The sequence below is a fragment of the Cavia porcellus genome, unplaced genomic scaffold, assembly GCF_034190915.1.
Source record: "Cavia porcellus strain 051 isolate PalLab524CR breed Dunkin Hartley unplaced genomic scaffold, mCavPor4.1 scaffold_16, whole genome shotgun sequence".
Lineage (NCBI taxonomy): Eukaryota > Metazoa > Chordata > Mammalia > Rodentia > Caviidae > Cavia > Cavia porcellus.
In genome coordinates, this window is record NW_026947499.1 from 12524443 (window position 1) to 12548283 (window position 23841).

The 23841-nt window shown below is 47.6% G+C and overlaps 1 long non-coding RNA gene across 1 annotated transcript; it reads left to right on the forward strand.

The window, feature by feature from the left end:
• Window positions 1–10232: 10232 nt before the first annotated feature.
• On the forward strand, window positions 10233–21461 carry LOC111754003 (uncharacterized). Its single transcript, XR_002788739.2, has 4 exons — window positions 10233–10444; window positions 10670–11439; window positions 15578–15731; window positions 21333–21461. It is a non-coding gene; the product is annotated as an uncharacterized LOC111754003 (long non-coding RNA).
• The last annotated feature ends 2380 nt before the right edge of the window (window positions 21462–23841 follow it).

Below are 23841 nucleotides of genomic sequence, written 5' to 3' on the forward strand. Positions count from 1 at the left end.
ATCCCTTGCCTAAGGCCAGTTTTGGCAGCTGCAAACACAGGCTTTTATTAGTGAGGCTGTGAGCACAGCCCCCGTGCCCCTTCCATGGGCCCCCCATTCTCGCAGGCTGTGGGCAGCCTTGGTCTTTTGGGTCAGGCGGAGTGAAATGGCAGGATGAATCTCTGCATTGTCACGGGCTTCACCTGAATGCAGTGGTGTCCAAGGCTTTTCCACAGACTCTTCTAGATCGGCATTTAGATGCAGGGTCTTTCCTGCAAGACCTGCAAACTGTGCTCCCTGAGGAGGGAGAATGGTCCTACCTGATCTCTGTGCCAAGCCCCGTGCCCACGAGGTGGGACCCTCCAGCGGCACTGGGTCAGCTCGTGTGTCCGCTAGCGAGGAGCCACTGAGGTGGAGGTTAGTACAGCGGCCTCCAGGCACAGCACATGGGGAAGAACAGCAAACCGAGCGGCCAGCATTACACCAGGACCTCTCCCAGGGGACCACCCAGGAGCCCACCAGCCCCACGCAGAGGCCCGGGGGCCTCACAGACAAGATCTCTCTCCCTTCTGCGACACAGAGCTCCGAACCCCCCCAGGGCCTCCTCTTTGCTGACCCCCGCTAGGGACCTCTCCAAAACTCCTGTCTGCACCCCGGCCACCAGCCTTCCCTCTCCAGTGTCCGCTCCCTCCATGCCCCCTTGCCCTTGGCCCTGCCTGGCAACATCCTGTCCTTCCCCTGAACGAAACTCCCCTCCAGCTTCCCAGTGCGATAGAGATCTTAAATAACTGCTTCCTGCCTTCTGACCACCTTATCTCCAGTCCCTCCCCGATGGCTGGCGTTCAAGAACCACAGCAGAGCTGCACTCCCTTCTAATTTTAAACCTGCCCTCGGAGGCTCTCTCCTCTTCCCTCTCAAGGTTCCGGGAAAGGCCAGGGCATGTCAGAGGTCCCTGCTGGCCCGCTGAGTGTGCAGACCGTGCAGGCATCGTCCTTGGTTCCCAGGGAGGAAGCCCCGCGGCAGTGCCTGGCCCTGGGAACTGGGTCCTGCTGGGGGAAGCCCTGGTTTATGCTTGTGGTTGTGCTTATAAGTGAGTGTGAGAATGACTAGGGTAGCCAGAAGTTGGGCTCACACCTGTAACCCCAGAATTCTGGGAGGTGGAGGCAGGATGGTCATAAGTTCAAGCCCAGCCTGGGTAATTTAGCAATTTTGTGAGACCTTGTCTTAAAATAAGAAATGGGAGCCGTAAGTCAGTGTAAAGGCCCTGGGTTCAATTCTGAGTACACACCCACCCCCCAGAAAAGACTGGGGTAACCCAAGCACATCTGTAAAGTAAGAGGCAGCAGGCATTTGTACACCCAGTCACACATCCACACACTTTATCCAGCCCTAACATCTCGGCCTTGGTTAAGAGATCTCCATTCTCCTCTGAGAAACCAGAGTTTACACACTCTAAGGTGCAAAGTTGGATTTTAGAGATGTCATGTGATGAATTTGAATGTAGCCAATCAGGATGCTGCTTGCCAATGATTGGTTCAAAGTGAGCATGTGACCCTAGCCTAACCAATGGGGATGCAATCCTGGAACTTTTTTTTGGAACACTTGAGAGCCAGATAGGTTCTCTCAGATGCTTTTTGCTAAGAGGCTAAGAAGGCTGCTGGCCTGGTGTTTGCTGATTTTTCCTGAGTATATACTTGTCTGGTGACTCAGATAGCTGGGTATCTTAAATATGTATAGCTTTTTAATGTGTTGATCATGTGTCAGTAAAGTGACTTTAAAAAACATCAGCTGAGGGCTGAAGGGGTGACTTTCATCACTTTGGTCTGAATGGAGCTTCCAAAGGGAAGTTAAGCTGGGCTGGGAAACTAATTGGCCTCATCAGAATCCTTGACTGGCTCTCTGAAGCCAGTTCTCCTAGAGCATCACCATGCTGGGGCTCGGAAGGTTAAGCTGCCCGCCTGAGATCACCCAGCCAGGAGGCTGGAGAGCCAGGGCTTAACTCCGGAGGTGCCTAAGCTGAAGTTCTTTCCAGAACTCTGCTGTTTGGGGGGGAAGCGCACAGTGGGCCCCAGTCTAGATGACGGGCTGTGTCCCTGGCCTTCATAATCAGCTACGAGATTCTTGGTGTCTTGAACAAGCTACAGCCCGGAAACCTCTTCCCCTTCTGGATCGCTCCATCCTGAGATGCAGTCGTGCCTCGGTCTCCCTCTTCCTAGGCTCACCTCCTCAGCACGAGTACACTGAGGGTCACCCCCAGCTGTTATGATGTCCCTTACACACGCCTCAGACCCGTGAGCCCCCTGTGAGCCCCCTGTGCTGCTCCTGCTGCTCCCCACCAAGTGGGGCTGTCTGGGGTGGAGCTTGTCCCCTCCCCTCGGCCTGCTCCTGTGCCTCTCTCCCTGCCTCTGCAGCATAAGGAGCCACCGGCCACCGGCCTGGGGGAGTCCAGCCGTCCTGCTCAAGGTCATCGCATCCTGTGGGTGCCCAGCTGCCCGATGACCCCTTTCCATGACTGCTTCCCATCACGTTAGCCCCGCCTCACCTCGGGGCTGCTCAGGGGGTGCAAGTGCAGGAATGAACTCGAGATCTGAGGTGTGGGAAAGGCCCACCAGCCTTGTATGTGAGTCCTTCTCCTTGTGTAAACTTTGACTCAATGCACACACAGTGGGGAGGAGCCTCACTGAGTGCCGGGTCTTCTGGTGCAAGTAGGGTCTTATAATGATGGTCACTGCACGTTGGTGGATTTTGCACCATATTAAATGAGCGGACCGTACTGTGTGTGTGCGCACGTGTGTGTCTGTGCACGTGTGCAACCGTAGGCTCCCTGCCATCCGTATGCCTGAAATGTCCCCTCCTCAGACCCCCCCAAGATGTGGAGAACTGCACAGGTGTGGCTGCTGGTAACTAACTGGGTTGTGCCTGGTCCGTTCTCACAGCCCTTTACTGACTGCTGCAAGACTAGTTACCACTGTGCCAAGTAGGACACAACCAAAGAATGTACCAGAAGGGAGCCTAACAGGCCTGCGAAGCCTGAACCTCGTACCTGGCCCCTCGGATTACTGCCATCATTGTTTCTATGATCAAAAGGAAAAGAGAGATTTTTTTTTTTATGGTCGTGTTTATCTGGGTCACGTCCTTAAAATTTCACTTCCTGATGAATTATGACAGACAGCTAAGACTGAGCAGTTCTCTTTCTTCGTCCCAAAAATGAGCAGCAGTTCTGTAATTAGCAGCCACTGGGAAAATCAGAGTCCTGCCCTCTCACTGTTTTTATTAACAGCTCTCATTAATCACACATCAGATAATAGACATCGCCACCCTGCTGCCCCATGTGTTAAAAATACTCCAGTTAATTGTATCTGAAGAGACGTCCGTACCCTCCGAGGAAATGTTCAGAAGGGAAACTGTTTAAGCATCTCTTTTTTTCTGGACTTAGTTGAACGCTGGCTCCCTGGACAAAGTCCCGGGATGAGAACTAACTTTATCTGCATTTCCATGACGCACGGCGACCTCACCAATGTCCCCACGCTTTTGCTCTTTGAGCCGTGTCTCCAGGGTGGAAACTGAGGTTTGGAGACTCCAGAGAAGGCAGCCAGTCACTCCCCAAGCAAAGCAGCAGGTGCAGGGCAAGGAGGTGGTTTAGGGTGAATCCCAGAGCGCCCACTTGCTGAGCCTTGGACCTTTACTGGGGTGCTTCAAAGCGAGCAAACCATGAACGACAATCATGCACAGGTTACGCACTGGGTCTCTGCACTGCAGGGTTCTGACATAAAATGGGGGAAATAGTGGCCATCTGATAGGGCTGTACCGTTAGAGAAATAAAAAAAGACACAGTAAGTATTTATCCAATGCACCATGAAGTGGGAGCTCCTTCCTCTCTAGACCGGAAATCGAACCTGTTCCTGCCTCAGGGCCTTTGCACTGGCTCTTCCTCTTCCTGGAACTCATTTCCCACCTTCAGATGATGGCCTCTCCCTCTGCCTCCCCTGAAGCCTAGATTTACTCCGTGGATCTCACCCCACACCTCCCTAACTTCTGTACATTGCATTGAACTTGTGTTCACTCCCTTGAGCGTTAGCCCTGACATGAAACCACCACATGGATAGTTTTAATGATTTGTCTTCCGTACATTTCCCTCATCGTGGTAACGGTGCCCTCCCAGCTGCATCCCTAGCACGGGGCACAGGTACTAAGCAGTAGGCACCCATTAGGTGCTCGATATTAGGTGCTCACTGAAAGAATGATTCATGGTACAATCAGGATGTAAACTCATGACTCTCAGGCTCTGGATTCTGTTTGTGCAGAGCTACTTCCAAAGCCACCAAACCTCCAGCCAGCATGGAGGACCCTGGAGGGACACCCAGAGGCATGCCTGACCCCCAGTCCAGTGGAGGCGGGGACCTCAGAACTGTAAATCCTGTGATGAAGCCAGGCTGCCCTGATGGATACAAACGCTAGCCTCCTCCAAAAAGAATGAGCTTCAGGCTTCCTGGCATGTAGCAGTCAGGGAGGGCAAGGCTGTGCTGCAGTAACAAGCAGCCCCCAGCCATGGTTGTGTGGCCAGTGTATCCACTGTGGCACCGCCAAGTGTCAGGATGGCAGGACCCACTGTGACTGTTACACAGGGCACCACTGCATGACAAAGCACAGTGGCACAATGTTCAGGTGTCACTTTTACCACTCCGTTCACATTTCTTTTTTATATTTCTATTAAATTTTTTACAACAATGTAATAATAGTTTTATATCATTTGGACCAGGTACTGTGCCAGGAAGTTGAGGTGTAAAACTCAAAGAATTTCATTTTTAGTAGCGTGAATCTGAATGATGTGTGGGCCTGGAAGGCCTTTGAGAACTCGTTAAAGTTGTATCCTCTCTGTCTCTGTCTCTCTCATTCTCTCTCTCTCTCTCTCTCTCTCTCTCTCTCTCTCTCTCTCTCTCTCTCTCCCCAGTCTTCTCAATTTGCTTACACATTTGCAAATCATTTTAGGTACTGAGAGCTTCTCTCAGAGCCCTGCCACGGACTCTGCAGACTTGTGGGTTAAAAGCCCTTTGTCTAAAAGGACAGGCTCATTTTCAATGAATAAAATAACACCAAGTGTCATAAGTGGTGGCTTTGAGGTGCCTCTGAAGCCCAGTGTGTGTACTGCTTTGTGGGAGCACGCAGAGTTGTAATGCTAAGGGCGGGTAGGGTATCTCACAAACTGGGACTTGACAGATGTGTAGGAGTTCTCTAGGTAGCCTATGCAGCGGACAGACAATTCTGCCCCCCCGCCCCCCCCAAAAAAAACAATTGAGACATTGGAGAAGTCTGAAAAGATCTCTCCAGACGCCATGGTCAGATCAAATGGAGACCAGAGCGGATTCCCTTCCTCCACCTCCAAAGGTGCCTGAAAGCCAGAGATAAAAGCATCCATAGACTAGCACCTGCTGATGAGACCCAGTTCTCCAGCTCCAATGTTGGACCAACAAGGTTCGCCCTGCTGTCCACTCAATCAGCTTTCCAGGTGTGATTTTGGTCTTGTTTTGAGAGCTAACAATCCTATAAAAAATGCCTGGAAAGAAGCCTTCGTGGCCCTCAGTGGAGGGTGTGTGTGGAGTATGCATGTGCTTGTGTAAGCTGTGTGTGCGGCGTGCGTGTACACTTTTTTCTGAACACAGCAGTACACTGGGTCATGGAATCTGGGAACGTCAAGAGGCCAAGCGCTCACTTCAGGCAGTACAAAGCTGGTTCTAGGTATGTGGCTTACAGCGGAGCGCTGAGGAGCTGGGCCGCCGCTTGTGTTGGGATCTGGCTGTTCCCAGCTGCAGTGACAAAGAGCCAGACGTCGGGTGGTCGGAAACAGCCGTGACTCTCCCGGCGCTGGGGATGGCAAGTCTGAGAGCCGGTGTCCGCGGATCTGCTCTTCTGGGTGCTCTCAGGGTCTCTGGCCTGCTGATCTGTGATTCCACACCTCCTCTGTCCTCCCGTGGACTTTCCTCTGTGCATCTAGCTCTCAACTCTCCCCCAAAAGCTTTTCTGTAAGAACCCCACTATAAGATTTAGGGTACCGCCTAGATGCAGGATAATCCCGTTTTAAGGTCCTTGACTTAATCGAATCTGCAAGATGCTATTTCCATGTAAGATTGCATCCAGTTTTTCAGCTTTCAGATCTTGGGGGGCCACCGCTCAGCTCACTAGGGGCTCATCGTAGCTGAGCGCCCTGGGCTGTGTTTCTTAGTTATTTGTGAGCATTTGTGTTGTGGTCTCATCCGCTCAATGCAGACAGAAAACGGGGAGGTGGTGTTATTAGTAGTGATAGAGACCTCAGTGTCGCTGTCTCTCAGCCAGGAGCCCTGACACGAGGAGGGTGGGCCAGCAGGCTCTCAGACATCTGCAGAACAAGCCCACGATGCTTTGCAGCCCTGGTGGCTTGGCGTTCCTCAGTTCCCAGAAGCAGTTGACAACATCTCGGTGACTGATGACCGACCCTCTTTCCTCTCCTTTGTTTGGCAGAGTGACTGAGCCTAAATGTCATGGATGTTTGCCACCAAAGATGCTGATGCTTGTTTTGCCAAAGCTAAAGATTCCCACAGCCCCAGGTTGCTGCTAAAAACCTACATAATCTAGAAGCCCATCAGGGTCATGAGAAGTGTCACGAACTTTGGAGGCGCAGGACCGTGGGTCCCCATCTCAGCTTGGGAGCTGAGCGAGGCACTTCACCCCTCTGATCCCGACTTCCGTGTCCTGTAGGGGGACCCATGCACGCCTCTCCCAGGGTGATTCCGAGAACTGTCTAGAATTCCCTTGGTGCAGGGTTCGCAGGGTTTGGCCAACTACAGGAGCTTACTGACGTTTGTCATCGTGATTGCTACCCTGAGTCATGACTGCAGACCGTGCATTGCCAGTGGCATCTGTGGAAGGTAAGTGACCTCAGGAGCTCCCAGGAGTGGGGATTTCTCTCGGAAATGTGCTGACAGTTTTGGAGAACACAGGCTCAAAGCCTGGTTCCCTTGCTCCTCAAATGCATGACTCCAGGTCTTTCACGACTTCGTTGTTAGGATGGGCGTGATGACATCAGGTCCTCTGAGGAAGCAGGGCCCTGGGATTCAAGCCAGAGCCCATGTGCAATCACCCGCTGTGGCCTGGGTTTGGATTATTTCTTTATTTTTTGGTAATCCCCGGGATTGAGCCCAGGGCTTCGTGTGCTAAGCGTGCACTCTACCATGGAGCTGCCCCTCAGCACGGGCAGCAGGTGGGCGCTGACCCTCTATCTTGTCTCAGTTCTGAGAGGCACTGGAGTCATTCTAATAAGCAAGACGAGTTTTTCCTTTCTGCTCTCAGACTGCTTAGATTTGACATGAGTGCTTTGTAAGTTTTGAGTGAAGCATGAATGTGATCACTTTGGGTTCCCACCCACAATTTTTATGCTCTTACGGCTGAACACATGTTAGTGAAACAGTCTATTCCAGTTTGGCCTGACTTGGGGGAGTCCACGCTCCCCACCCTTAGAGGTGAGCCGTAGCCACATGCTGTCTTCCCCTGAGCCCACCCCGTCTCACATCATCAGCTTGTTAACAGATCTAAGAGCATTTTACCAATGCCGGATAATAGCTTTCAGACCCAAGACGCGAGCTAGGTATGGTGGTGTGTGCCTGCAATCCTAGACCTCTGGGAAGCTGAGGCAGGAAGATCACAGGTTCTAGGCTAACCTGGGCTACTTTGTGACTTAATGGAACCCTGTTTCAAAATTTTAAAAATATAACAGCATGGGGAGAGACTGAGGACATAGTTCAGTATGAAGGCTCTGGGTTCAATTCTCAGCACCATAAAAAATGTTGAAATGGAAAATTTTACATATCTCTCTCTCTATATTTTTTCTCCTAAGTCTGAGGTACTCCAGACACAATATTTTTTGCCATAAACAGAAGACTGGACAGAGTTTATAGGGCTGGGTGTCTTAGCATGTCTCGCTTCAGGGTAAAGTCTTTGGGCTTGTCTTAGTTCATTGTTTCATTGCTGAGATAAAATACCTGACACCCAAAGTTAGAGGACGAAAGGTTTATTTAGCTTGAAGTTCATAGAGATTTCAGTCCCTGACCAGCTGGCTCCAAGGCAGGTGGCACGGCAGAGGGGCATCACAGAGAGGAGAGTCCACGGCAGGCAGGCGGGAGGCGGGAGAAAGCAGCCACAGCAGCAGCTGGCCTGCTCTCCTTCTGTCTCCTCATGATTCCATCCAGGCTGCAAGCCTACCGGCTCTTGCCATCCACACCCAGGAGGGGGATCCATTATTTACAGCCAGAACTATGCTAAACTAACACACCATTAACCCAGAATCGTACCCGCTCTGGAAGCCCCACTTTTGAGCACATGAGACTTTGGAGGGAGTCTACATATAAGCCATAACAGGCTTGAAGCAGGCGGGGGTCTCATAGAAGCAAGGCACTTCGTGAATGTCTTGGGTCGCCAAAGCAGATCCTTCTGTGATGTGCCCTAGAGCACTTCATTCTTTTAAAAATTATCCTCCTTTAATGTGGTAAAATAAACACAATGTGAAATCAGCCATTTCACCGTTTTATCAACCCCACTGCAGACGCTGTGCCCCATCATCAGCACTGTTTCTGAAACACTTCCTCTCCCTCAACAGAAACTCTGTAAATGTGGAATAACAACTCCTGTTTCCTGCCTCCTGCCCCTGGCAAACTCTATGAATTTCCCTGTTTGTAGCTATTTTGAATAAGTGAAACTAAGTAATATTTATGCTCCGGTATCTAGCTTCTTCCATGCAGCGTAATGTTCTCAAGGTTTACCCTTATCATAGTATGTGTCAGAATTTTACTCCTGGGGCAGGGAGTGTAGCTCAGGGACCAAGCAGTTGCCTGGAAACTGTGAGGCCCACAGTTCAATCCCCAACAGCACATGGTGGGGAGAGGCGGAGGATTTCATTCCTTTGCATGGCTGGATAAGATCATTATAGTTAGAATACTTATCTATCTGTTTGTTGATGACTTTTAGATTGTTTCTACCTTCTGTCTGTTGTGATTACTGTTGTTATGAGCTGATGTTCCTGTTTCAAATTCTTTTGTGTATACACCTGGAAGTGGACTGGCTGAGTCACAGGGTGAGCCATAGTGTCTGGATTTATAAGATCTTTCATGTTTCTCACAATGGTTGAATCACTCTTAATAACCTTATACAAAAGTTCTAATTTCTCTGCATCATCACCAACACTTATTATTCTCTTTAATTTTTTAAGTACTTGAGGCAGTGCAAAGTGCAGAATGGGGTGTCTCACTGTGTTTCTATTTGGACTTCCCCAGTGACTTCTGTCATTGCCTATCTTGAGTACCTTTTGACTATTTCTTCCTTGGAGTTATCTCTACTCAGGTCCTTTGCCTATTTCATATATATATATTTTTTTGGTTTGTTTGTTTTGTTTTTGTCCTGAGACGTAAGGGTTCTTTGCCTGGATATTAAACCTTTATCAGAAATACAATTTTCCCACTTCGTACTGGAGAAATATTTCTCCCATCTTGTAGATTGTCTTTGTACTTTCTCTAGAATATTCTCTGGTGCACAAATGGTTCTACATTTTGATAAAGTCTTGTTTTTCTAGCTTTTTTCTTTGCTGCTTTGGCTTTTGATGTCGTTATCTTAGAATCCATCACCAGATTCAAGGCCATGATGATTCACTGCTCTGGTGTCTCCTAAGAGTCCTGCAGCTTCAGCTTTTGCATGTAGGGGGTCGACCCATTTTCCTAGGCAGCTGATTCGGGCAGGCAGCAACTCTCAAGATCACACAGTGCAGGGCGAGAGCTGAGACCAGAGGCTCCTTCTTTGGGGGACCCAGAGGGGTGAGCAGCTCCCACACCTCCAGGCACAGCGAGGCAGAAGAGGAGAGGAGGTTAATGCAACTGGCCTCACACAGGGGTCCAAGTCCCGGAGACTTGGGGACGTACCTCCCCTGTGCAGGAAATATCTCCTGGAGGCTGTCACACTGCCCCCATGTCGGACCCTGAAGTGCATCAAACCCCTGGGTGGCTCTCTTCTGTCATTCAGCATGGATTGCGGAGGGGCTGCTGTGTGCCCGGAGCCTCTCCAGATGCCAGGGACACCGCAGGGAAGAGACACAGCCAAGTTCCTGCCTGTCTGGCCCTCGTATCCTCACTGAGAAAGACCATAAATAAACACATCATAAACAAACACTCCAGATATTCAAAAATCCATGCTCAATAGAGATAACAACTTCCTCCCTTCCTTTAAAAAGAATTTGCAGCAAGGGTCAGAGCTCCACTGATTTGGTCCCCACAGACGCTGGTCTGCTGGGCATCTGAACTGAGGATTTGGAGCGTCGAGTCGCCCACTGTGGACGGAGGGCTCGCTGCATCCTGGGCCCCGTGCCCGTTCAGTTTGCTGGTGCAAAAGATGCCAAGAAAATCCTCCCGTGGATGTAGGAATGAAGCTACCTAACGGCTGTTCCGAGAAGGTAATTGAGAGGACACTTTATTTTGGAGATTCTTCGTTTCCAGATTTCATTTCTAGGTCGTGTTTCTTTCCTCCGTCTCTGGCTTCTTCCCTCTTTCTTTCCTCCTCCCTCTCTGGTCATTCTTGCCTGAGCTCCTTTAGCTGATATCTCTTTTTCTCAGCTGCAAAATCTCTGCCTATCTCTTACTTCTCTGTGTATTATGACATCACCTACTTATTTTTTTAGCCAACCTGGGTTTGATTGTCTCCCTTGGGACTCAACATTGGCCAAGACCTGCTCTCTGCCTCCGAGGAGTGACCTGGCAGACTTCCGCCAAAGGCAAGTTGAGAATTTGGGGCAATCATTCATCCCAACCCAGGGTCCCATCGTACACTGACCTGGTAAGCGTCTGCCCAATAAAAAGTTTGTCCTGGAGGTGGACAAAATGACCCCAGCTAGATCTACGGCTAGGCCACTGAGTGAGACCCACATAAACCACTTGCAAAGATGCAGTTCCACAAAAGGAGAATTCATTTTGCCGTGTCCTGCTGCTCGTATTAAACTGTGGAGCCTGCCTGAGCCTAACCTTTACCTTGATGTGTGTTATTGCTTACAGACTGGAGGATCTGTGCAGGTCCAGAGTTATAGGTCTCAAATCTACAACAGACACATGCTGAAGCATTCAACTGCCCCAGAAATAAAACTGAATCCACATATCAATGGCCGATGTTTTACCTGGAAAATTAGCCATCTTGTCTCTTAATCTTTAATACAGAAGCATCCACTTGGAAGCTAAAGTTTGGAAAATGGACCACCTGGTAAGCTGTGATGGAAGCAGGATTTCGTTCAACGTCGATCTGTCAGAGTCGAGCATTTTCAGAAGCTCCAAGGAGAGCAGGAAATCTTCTTAGTAGTACAGAGAGCATGAACCCATTTTTTTTTTAAACTCACAAGAAAAGCACATACATGTGAGTGGACATTAAACTAGATGATATCCCTAGGGATACGTCTCAGAGGTAGGTGCTTCCGCAGCATTTCCGAGGCCTGGTTCCATCCCCAGCACAACTAACTCACTGACGAACTAACTAAATAAATAAGTGAATGTTTTCTAGTTTTTTTTTTACTTAAATTAGATAATGTTTAATGCTTACCACTCTGTCTTCCATAGGGAAAATCATTAACTAGATGAATATTTTTGATAGGATTACTGTTTATTTAATTAATAGAATGGAGTAAATATCAGCTTCCCAGGTTTGTTGACAGAAGTAAACAAGATATAGCAACTTGTATGGTTTCAGTAGATCATTTTGCTTCCTGGGGTGAGGGGTTTATGCCACAGGGCTTGGCATGTGAATTCTTAATGGGACAGACAGACTGCAATTCTGACCTGCTCCTTGGCCACTTGCAGGCTGATTAGACTCCTTTTGGGGAGGCCTCTCATGATCTCAAGCTGATGGGGAAATTGGGGGGAGGAGCATTTGATGAGAACTCCTTGATCACATCCCAAGTCTCAGAGAGCTACAAGGACCTGCCCGAGCCAGGACCGAAGCCCAGCACCCTCGCTTCTGTCCTGCAGAACCTGGATTACATCCCCAGCCTGGGGAGGGGCTGAGAAGAGAGACCTGCGTGCGGCATTGACCCAGACAAACCCAGGAGAGCCGCCAAGAGAGGACAGCCTTCCTTACATGCGGGCATTTATTATTTAAACATTGATTGCTCTGTTTAAATCATACAGATGGAAAAGGCTTTCCATTTGTAAAAGTCACTTTTTAATGGCAGATCAAAGCAGCCGACATTTTGCTGGACCACGAGTTCTTGTGGGTGCCAGAGAAGTCTGAATCCTGTCTGCCCGAGCAGGAGAGGGAGGAGACAGAGCAGGACGGGGCCAAGCCCTTCCTTTCCCATCTGGCAAATGGCTACAAAGAGCTTCATTAGCTCTCTAACAGCAGGTGCCCCACCAAGAACAGGAAAGCCACCCACACCCTTGGCACCGCGGGGCTTTCGCAGACAGCGGGCTACCAGGGCGTGGAGAAGTGCAGAGGCCAACAGTTGTGGTGAGGTGCCCTGGGCTGAGTCACAGCAGAGAGGTGACAGAACCCACAGCCTGAAGGGGCAGGGTCGGTGGCAGGAGCTACCTCCTCGGCGGGGCCAGGGCTGTCGGAATGGAACAAAGCTGAGACTCTTGGTGGAGGTTGTGCACAGGGCAGCTCAGATTCACAGGGAGGAGAAGTAGAGTCCACCTCTTGCCCAGAGGACCGACGGGCAGGCGTCAGGGAGGGAAAGGAGGAAGGACGGAATCAATGCAGGGCTGCTTTGGAAACTCACTACCGCGTGCGTTTAAGGTTACGTGTTCAGCGCGCTGGTATTTTTGACTTCTTAATCACAAAATGCTCCTATTCATGTCTCGTAACACTACTTGCTTTGAATTTTACTTTGTCCAGTGTTAATACAGGCCAGGATTTCTGTGGCACTTGCGTGACATATCTTTGAAGCTTTTAACTTTTTGTTAAAGAATTGTTTTTGTCTTTTATGGCATGCCTTTTTTTTGTATCAGGAATTGAACTCAGGACCTTGCACTTGCCAGGCAGGTGCTTAGGCTGCTGAGCTAAATCCCCAGTCCCTGTGCTTTTTATAAACTCAGCATGGTTGGGTCTTGCTTCTTTAGCTGGTCAAATCATTTCTGTCTTCTCAATTGCAATGTTTAGTCCATTTAGATTAATTATAATTACTAATATGGTTGGGGTTAAGTTTACTATCTTATTTGTTTTTTATTTATCCTGGGTGTTTTAAAAATTAATTTAAGTTAACTAATGTACCGTGAGGTTTAATCTCAGGGCCTTGTGCCTGCTCACCAGACTCTCTACCACTGAGCTATATTCTCAACTCAACCCTACCTATTTTTAAAAGATTCCTTCCCCTCTCTTTTTTCTGCCTTCTTTTGTACTGAATGAATTTTTTTTTTTTGTAAACCTGCTAAAGACGATACCAACTTGAGAGATATATCTCCCAAAGTGCATGTAGTTGGAGCTTGGTCTCCAATACAGTGCTCCAAAGTGGGGATTTGGAAGGCAATTGGGTCATGAAGCCTCTAAATTCATGATTCCCCTGATGGGTTAGTAACTTAATGTCCTTATTGGTAGGTCACAGACACAGGAGATGGGTTGACGATAGTGGGCCGTCGGTGTAACCCTGGTGACCGTATTCTGTCCCAACCTTTTACTTCCCCCACCTCTCTCTCCCTCTCTCCTCACCCTTTCGAAGTTTCCTGGTCACCCCGCGGCGAGTAGATTTCCTCCACCAACCCTTCCATCTTGCTGTCTGGCCTAACAGCAATGGAACTGGCCGACCATGGACTGAGACGCCTGGAACCGTGAGCCTCTCTTTCCTTTGTAAAGTCATTTCTCTGAGACATGATGGAAAGGAGACTCAGACAATTTCATTTTGATTTTCTTCATTGGACTTTTAGTTCTTGCTTTGAGGACGATAATACGCATTCTCGATTTAGCAGAATATAATCTCAATTTATATTTGGCTTGTCATCATATACCCCAAATTAATTTCAATATAATGGTTTTCAGCCACTGTAAAAACATGACCACCGTTCACCTGTATGTAGCACCACTGCCCTTTGTATTGTTAGCATTTATCTTACTTTTGTAGGTACTGTAAGCACTACAACATATTATTAACTATGTTTGCTCGAAACAATGATCTTTTAAAGAAATTAAGCAATTTTAAATAGCCATTATTTATCCGTTTCTGATACACTTCATACTTCTGTGCAGATCTAATTTCCTGTCTAAAGCATTTCCTTTAACATTTCTTTCAGACAGCACTGCTGGTGACGAGCTCTTTTGATCTGTTTGCTTTTGTTTGTGTCTACTTTGTCTTGATTTCTGGAGGGACGTTTCCATGGACATCACATTGTAAATCAGCTTCAGACTCTGACGTGATTCCTTTATGGGGAAAAAATGTATCTGTTTTCTCTGGTTGCTATTAAGGTTTTTTCCTTATTTCTGATTTTCAGCAATTTGATGATAGTGTAACTCTGTGTTTTCTCTGCTTCTTCCTTTTGGGTTTGTTGAGAGTCTCAGGTCAGTGGACTATTTGCAATCACATTTAGAATATTTCCAACCAGTATTTCTTCAAATATTGTTTCTGCCTCCATCTCTCTGTCCTCTTTTTTTTTTTTTGGCATGGTTGTCATTTATCTGTGAGACCCTTTGCTACTGTCCGAAGGTCTCCCAGAGTTTGGTCACCTTTTTTTAGTCTGCTTTTTTTCTCTGGGTGCTTTAGTTTAAATAATCAGCATTCACCTGTCTTTGTATTTAGCAACTTTTTCTTCTCCAGGATCCAATCTGATATTAAATAAAGCAAGTGACTTTTTAAAAAAATAAATTTCAGGTAATATACTTCTCAGGTCTTATAATCTCCTTTTGCTTCTTTATCATGGTTTCTCTTCCTGTGCTGAGATTTCCTATTTTTTCTTCCATTATTTTTGTGTTTTATTTCCTTGAAGTCTTCTGTACTAATTTGAACACTTATGTCAGCTTTGAGTGTGTTGTTATCTTTTTCATCTTGGTGTAGATTGTACTATCTTGTCTTTTGTGTGCTACTAATGTTTTTATTATATTTGCTAAACTAAAAAATCTGTATGATTGAAAATATGAATTATTTGTGTCTTCTTTTAAGGAGAATTTAGCTTTACTCTGACAGGCAGCTAATTTCCTAAATGCTGACACTGACCCTAATGCCCACTTAGGTTTTTCTCCAGCGGGCAAGGATTGGCCTTTTCCCCTAGTCCTAGACTAGTTTAGGACTTACTACTGATGCACTGGACACATAGGGTATCAGATGACCTCTGGGTTATTCAACGCACTGTCTTTTTTCCCTGATCAGAGCTCCACTGTCTCCTAACCTTACGGAACTTCTAGAATCCTTGTTCTATTTTCAATGCCCTTCCTACATCCCTGCCAGGGACTGTTCTCTGTAGGTTTGAGTCTCGCCTTGTGCACGTACAGCTTAGTATTTGGCCGACACTTAGGGGAACCCTATGCAGCACTCTCCTGTTTCTTGTCAGCGCAGCTCCCCTCTGATGCTCTGCCACACAAAGTCCAGCAGCACCAGCAGCACCCAGCCCTCTGTCTTTTCTAGACCTGGCGGAATCACTGCTGTCTGGGTTGGTTCAGCGGCCCTGGGGCACACACTAGGTTTGGAGCAATCTCACATATCCCTCCTTCGGAATGCAAGGATCTGCACCATCTGCCTTCCAACATCTGCTGTGTCATCTACTTCGTGATGGGGAAAGGTGAGTCTGACGTCTGTCACTCTACCTTGTCAGGAGCTCAAAGTCACCCAGGGTCCTGCAAATGAAAGCGTACAAGACTTAGGAGGTGTTGCGTATAATTAAGTGATCAATAAAGAGAAGCTAAAATTATTTGAATACTTTATTGCATATTTAACTCTTTTACTGGACTATAGATTTCCTCAAGTTAAAGGGTGCATCTTCATTATTATTATTGTTGTTGTTGTTGTTATTGTTTGGCAGTGCCGGGGATTGAACCCAGGGCCCCACAATGCCCTAGCACTGAGCTACACCCACAGCTGTGTTCACCAGTTTTGCATTGTCATTGCTAGCACCAAGCCTGGCATTTGGTGGCTGTCAGCAGTCTATGAACTCAGGTAACCCACACTGAAAAATGGGCTGATGAGACTCTCAATAAACAAGAAGACATAATTCAGAACACTGTCATTCAGCTCCAGCTCCTCGTTTTGAACCCAGGTTGGTGCTAAAATCTCAGAGCCGAGTCCTTCAGCGCTCCAGGAATCTTGCCTTTTATGCCCCCTCTTGAGCGTGTGCAACCACACGGAGGCTTGTCCTCCATGCCAGGTCTCGTGCCAGGAGTGGGGCAGATAAATGAAGTAAATGCAAGTTGTAATGACCTTGATGATCTCAGAGCCTGAGCTGGAGATTCTGAAAACATGCACGGGACGCCCTACACATACCTCGCTTGGATCAGTCTACCGAGGGGCGGGAAGAATCCCAGAGATGGAAATACCACAACTCTCGGGAAGTGTGAGGAGACAGACAGAGGCCCAGTTGCCAGCTAGACTGGGACATCTTGGGCCTTGAATTTCGAGGAGGGAGGTCGGACACTTTTGAGGATGTAAATGGTGAGCCTGGAAGAGAAGATTTGTCAAGCAAAATGACTGACATCTTCATCCGGATCCATTTTTAACCCAATTACCATCCTAAAAAGATTAAGGGAAGACAGAGGAAAAGAATCTAGAATGTGAACGAAGAAAGCTGATGTTGCCCAAATAGATGCTAAAGAATTAGTTTAAATCTGCAAAAGGCACGCATTTCTGAGTCTCTGTTTTGGTAAGCCTGCCTCGTATTTACCTTTTCCTTGCTGGCTGTTTATATTAAGACAGGACTGAGTGATTCACCAGGGCAAGGCTGCCTTGGAATCAGCAAAAGCCACTACCTGATTTTTGCTTTGGTCCTCTACATGCATAAAATCAAGACAAAAGTTCCCTTGAATTCCCCATGATCTTAATCCAGAACAATTTTCCTTGACCTCCTTTGAACGCTCAACCTTGATTTTCTGCTAATTTGCAGGACTTTGAAACTGTTCTTCCTCTGTGTTCTAGTCTCATCTGAATTTGATCTCAGGTCTCCTTCCTGAGGCCCACACAGTCTCCCCAGGTGTTCCGACAGAATCCTGCACTTGGGCACAGCTTTGATTTTATTCTAACCGTAGCATAAATGCTCGGGGAATAATTGTTCTCCTCCTCTCTACATCCTCCTCACTTGACTCCAACTCTGTTTATAGCTCCCAGACAACTTTCTTCAGTAAGCAAGAGAGAGCTAATAGGTAGGAGGAAATAATTTCTTAGGGGAAATTAAACTAGATATTCTCTATAAGACACATAAAATAAATCACAAAGCTAAGCCACCAAAATTCAAAAGCTTCTTACTTTTGCACATTGGATATACAAATGTATCTCTGTCTGAGGGCCTCAGAATTTTAAATCAATGCTTGAGAAATCTCTATATGCTGTCTATGTTGGTTTATTGTCCAAATGAATGGCCTGCTCCTTAACTTTCCTCATTTAAGGCTCATAAACATTCACCCTGTCCTCTTACGCCTCTGTTTTCTGTTGGGAGAAGTCAGAATGAACCACAGACACCATAGAACCCTTTTCTAGGATTGCTCAATGCCATGATTGTGCCCTGGGCCCCGGCAGAGTGACCGATGCAGTAGCAGACATGCACTGTCAGCATCCAAGGGATGATGGCTTATAAAACCTCCCTGGGAATTTGTGACTTCCTTGATGAAAGCATTTCCTAAATCCACTGTCATCTAGATGAGCTGTCAGGATTTCAAAAACTACCTCCTGTAATGTCCTTCTATGGCAGAGAGCTACCACTCCATTGAGGTCTCTGACACTGAGTTGAATTCTTTCTCACGTGAATTCTCTCTTTGATTCTTCTCTCCAATCCTGTGAAGTTTCCCTTAGCCCCATTTTACAGAAGAGGAAACCAGAGCTCAGGAAACGCAGGTCATTTGCCCGGAGTAATCACTGCTAACTAACGGGTGGAGCCACATTCAAACCCAGTACGCTGCTTCAGTCGGCCTCTCCCGTCTCCTTGGAGAGACCTTGACCTTCCAGAGTCTCCGTTGTCCTGGGAACTAAATCTATCACACTACAATATTTCTAATTTTTCCGCAGTTTGTCTCCACAGCCTCCACCTCTGCCCTCACTTTTACCCTTTTATACAACATTCAATGCGTGCAGCTTTGAAAGGGAAAACGAAGCTGAGAGCTCAATGCAATGAAAACTCTAGAGCTTCTTCGAGACCTAAGTAGCATTAGAAGCAATTACATTTGTGCAAATGCAGGAGGACTTTTGCCATTTCTGACTCCCCCACAGCCCAGGCTGGAGACCGGAGCAGAGCTGTTAACTGTTTGTGAGCCTGGAGCACCAGGAAACAGCCCTGAGATTTATCCTTCTCATTTTCCATTGTCAGTGACCGCATCCTTCCTCCCCAAATGAAGCCGGTGCCTGTGTATTAAGATCAACTAGTGTGTTTTTCTCCCAAAAGATGTTTTCGTGAGCCCAGAACTACTTGGAAATTCTGGCAGGTCTAGGAGATTCATAGGTTAAACACACACATACTTTACCACAATGTAACCTTAAAAACAGCTTTTATTTCTTTCTTTTGCTTTCTGTATCTAGTTCCTGGTGGTATCCATGGACCTAATCCCAGCATCCTTTGCACAAACAAGAACATGGCTGCAAGGCGGGGAGGAAAGGGTTATGAAAACAAGGCAGAGATGCATTGGCTGAAAGGCAAAGCTGTAAATAACATCACCTTATTAAAGAGGAAACTCTTGCTCAGAAATATACCATGCATGAGGAAAGAGAAAAGAAAATTATTAGGCATGCCCTTCCAGTTATCCATCACTGCATCACAAACACTGCCACCACCACCCGCCCCTGCACCCCACTCAGGGGCTTGACATGCCAGAGCTGCTTTCTAACCTCCTGCAGGCTCAGCTGAGCTTCCGGTACAGTTTTGTTCTACCTGGGGCTTGCTGGGGCCAGGGAGACAGGAGAGCACTCATGAAACCATCTCAGCTTTTACTGGGGTGGCTGTTGCCGCTGTGGCTCCCCAGTGAGCCCACTTTCTCTCACGGAGTTTCTCATGGACTTTGTCAACAGTGCTGGCTTCCAAGAGGCACAAAGTGCTGGTCCCGGTGAGATCCAGATCCAGAATTCTCAAGTCCTTTCTTTCTATTGTATGGGTCAAGGCGAGTCCCAAGGCCATCCCTTCCTCCACCGCAGAACCCAGAGCCCGCCCCTTGGAAGAGGACCCATGTACAAGTAGAAGGGAATGTGAACCTCCTTGCAGAATCCACCTTGCAGCAGCTGGCAGGTTCCTGGATCACAGTTGTTTCAAATACAAGCTCTGACTAACAGAATAGTCTACAGCCATGAAAACAACAGCTAGAGTGACGGTGACAACATTGATAAGCCTTTTGAACACGGCAGTTATAGAAAAAAAGGTACAAAGTAAGACATTATGTCATACACAGTGAGGTAATGATCTTACGAGGCAGATTTAGGGGTAGGGGTTAGTTCAGAAAGTAAAGGAAAGGCTCCCAGGGGCCTGTGATATGCTTTTCCTTTTTTGACCTGACTGATGATCGCCTGGATATTTCATCGTTAAATAGATCACTTATATGTATTTCCTATTTGCATGATATATTTCTATAAGTTTTTAAAATTTAAAAGCTCGATTGTGCTTGGTGACACACTCCTGTATCCCAGCAGTTTGGGAAGCTGAGGCAGGAAGATCACAAGTTCAATACCAAGCTGGGCGATCCAGCAACTCTGAGAGACCCTACCTCAAAATAAAAAGGGGCAGGGATGTTGTTCATTGTGAGGCATTTGGGTCAAAATATAGCAAAGTTAACTTTTGGCTCCATTTCTGTTTGGGGTACGCATATTTGCTTGCTTGCTTATTTGTTTTGGTGGGGCATCAAGCATCAAACTCAGTACCTCAGGCTTGCCAGGCAGGTGCTGTGCCCTGAGCTAAGTCCCTGGCCCTGGGATATGCATGTTTGACCTGTGCTGCTCAGACCCCTGCTAGCACACTGCACGTTGGGATAGAGATGTGGGAGTGGAGCTGCCGCCCCACTCACAATCTCAAGCTCACTCTCCAGAATGAGAGCTATTGATTCTAGAGCTGATGACTCAGAGAGAAACCTGAGCCGTGGGAATTATGTCCATTGTCCAGAGCAAGCCAGTGACGGCTGGTTAATTGCACCTCCAAGGCCACGCAACATCTGAACCCAGTCTGTCTTCAAAAAGCCCTTGGCACTGGGTCCCGAACATCAGCGAATTTCACCCATCTCCTTTGTGCTCTCCAGCCAAAGCCAGGTTGAGCAGCGCCAGGGCTACTGTCCGCACAAAAGCGCGATTGTTCGGGTCCTTTGTTCATGGAGGGAGCAGTGACCTGCTGCTGCCACCAGGAGCCTGGGCCAAGTGGCAGGGCCTGGTGGAACACTTGCTTCTTGGCTGCTGGCCGTGGACAGGCTGAGTGGCTGCCGTGGCCACGCCAGGATGTAATAAAGCCACCCGGCACCTAGGATCTGCCTGTGAGAGACTGCAAGGCCAGTGGGAAGCAGCGCCCTCCAGATTCCGGGATCACATGGTGTTTATCCCGAGGCCAGCGCCCATCCCCTGTCGCCCTGGACACTGCCTGCCTGGAGGGACTCAACCTACTCTAAATGATAGTGTAATAAGGAGCCAATGTACCTTCTTTGCAGTTTCTACAGACTGTGCCCTTTTATTTATTTATTAAAATTTTTTTTGTCTTTTTCGTTTTTATCGGTACCGGGGATCGAACTCACAACTGCCTGCTTGCAAGGCAGGCGCTTATGCCGCTGAGCTAAATCCCCAGCCCCTCAGACTGTGCCCTTTTAAAGGGGCAAGGCAAGATCCTCAAGGGCGTTTATTGGGGTCTACTGAGCCACGACCTGATTAAATCTATTGGAGAAAAATTTCCTGTTAAAAGATGGGGAGTCTACACTGTTTCTTGGGAGAAATTATTGAGCCTCCTGGTGGAGCTTATTTTTATGGGTACTAGGAAAACAGACTGGGTGCTGTGTTGTCATTAGTAACGTGGAGGGCATGAGAGGACAGGGTCTTAGCGAGGGGTGTGCTCAGGGGGACAGTGCTCCCACTGATTCCTCTCTGTGTCTCCCCACTGCTCTGCAGGGCACGTGGTCAGGTCAGGTACCCTTAGCTTCATTTTAAAGATAAACTAAGACCTGAGAGGCTGTCTCCCACACGTCACTTTTAGAGTAAATTATTTCCCTTTTCTTTATGTTCAAAGGGAAGGAAGAAATTCTGAAGGAGGAGGAGGAGGAGGAAGACGCCATCATGGTTACGAATGTCGCTGATGTTACAATGAAGATGGAGAAGACTGAGCGAGAGAAAAAGGAGGAAAGAGGAGGAAGAGGAGGAGGAGGAGGAGGAGGAGGAGGAGGAGGGAGGGGAGAGGAGGAGCAGAGGAGCCGGAGGAAGAGCAGAAATGGCATGTGTGTCTCCTGAGCATCAGCACTGCGCAGCAGATCATGCGAGGTTGCTTCTCACACAGGCTTCCCTTGGAGCTGTCTTCCTCAGTGCACAAGGGCTGCCCAGCTTTCCATGTGACCACCCAGAGGACCCCCAACCCAAGAGGGGGCCACACACTTCCTCTGTCCTGGGAATTTGGAGCTGAGACCCTGAGACACCAACTGACTCCACCAGGGCTCAAGGCACGAAAGCTGAGGGCAGGTGCACCCATCTGGGAGGGTATTCCGGGGGGCGGGGGTCCCCATGTACTAAAAAAAGGGCAAAGGATGGGGAGGCCCTAGTGTATTTCCCACTTAGAAGCCAGCGAGGCTGTCCCTGTCCCCGGACTGTCCGTGCATCCTGGTTACTGCAGTTCATTTGAGTGGATTTCTTGCAACCAAAGGAGCCATGACTCTTCCCGGAGCCTTTTGTCAATTTAGCCAAGTCCTAGGACTCCACAGAAAAAGGCCCTGGCCGGGGTAGCTGAGCTTTGTGCTCAGAGACACGTCACTGACACCGCAGAGCCGTGACAGCCACGAAGCTCTCCTATACCTGAGATCTTTTCCCTACTACAAGGTAATGGCCGAGACACTGTGGACTCGCATACCTGTGATCTGGCTACTCATTCTGGACTGTATTGCAGAAAAGTGAACACAAATTCCTAGCCAAGGACATGTAATATATTGTTTCAATGATTTTTGTATATATACATATAAACTATGAGGTGCATTGAAGGGATGCCAGTAGCTTTAGCCCGGACTGCATCCAGCTACTTGAACAGTATTTTCAGAAGCTCTGATTCTTGGTTCTGCTCCTCATTTGACTGTGTTTTTGTGGAGTATGTAAACTCCAGACTTGCATTTTTCCAGTTTAGCAATCTTAGACAAAGAAAGCCACTCTGCTCATTAAATATCAAAAAAAAAAAAAAAAAAAACAAAAAACAAAAAAAACCCTGAGAAATGATTCTCATCTGGGCTGATTTGAGTCACGTGTCCATCCTGAGCCAATCACTAGCCAGAGGGATGGAATGCACTGATTGGTCAAAATAAGGTCATGTGCCCAGTGTCTGACCTGGAGGTCAGGGGCAGCTGGCTTTTACCCTGTATAGCCTGAGAACAAGAAGGAGGTGATTGCTCAAAAGAAGTGCTAACCTGAACTTAGAAAGTGGGTAAAATGACTAAAAGCAATAAACATCCAATATGGACTTGCTCAATCAACTCCTGCCATAAAATATTTCCTACAATCCTCCTTTAGGTCCGTGGGCTTGGTAGGGGATTTTAGAAGTTTGGTAACTGTAGATGTTTTGAAATGTGTGAGCTCATTTTGTTCATCTTGTAGCAAAGATGTTAAGTGCTTGCTCCAGGCACATATCTATTTAGAAACAGAAGGGAACCTACTCCTCGGACTCTGATGGAGACTCCAGGCTGGTGGGCCCCACATTGCCTGTCTTCCCAGGACTGCTTTGACTAATCCAGTGATTGGGTACCAGTCACAGTCACGACTTCTGACCATTTCCCAGCAAGATTTCCGGCACTGCTGGGCCAGAAGGGATATTCCAGGCACTGTAACGAGATGATATCAGAAATGCACGTGTGAAATAGCTTTCCCACATCCCCAACAGCCAACCATGAGTGTAGCCTGCAAATCATTTTTCTCACAGACACAGCGGTGTTACAACTGACCTCTTTTCAAAACCCACACTGTAGACCAAAGAAAAGGGGCAGGCGTGGTCCCTGTGCAGTTGTTCTTTTGAATCTCCAAGGACAGGAAGTTACCCAACTGTGTCATCAAGTGAGATCTTGAACAGTTTTCTAAAGAACACATTTATCACCATTTGCTTCTAATGGTTGTTTGCTGGGTTGAGGCAGACAGAATGGGTTCAACAGGACCAAAGATAGCTTGTCACTTTTTTTTTAAATAAAGTTTTATTGGAGCACAGCACATTCCTTCTCACAAAGTTATATGTGGCTACTTTTGCAGCCCAAGAGTACAGTAGACTAGTTGCAACTGAGACTTTATAGCCAGCAAATCTAAAGTACTTTCTACTCAACCCCTTAGGAATAAATTTGCTGACCCCTGGCTTACACGACTAGATTTCCAAAGCTAAAAGCAGTCTTCTAGTTTATTTCACAAAGATGTCTCGAACCAGGGTGGATTCTAACACACAGATGCTGTGCTTTTATATACTAATATGTTATTTAATTCTCTTTTAAATGAATCAATAGTTAGATGTGTGGAGACATTGTATGAAACCTCAGATCACCGGTGTCTCTTACGTTAGAAGATCT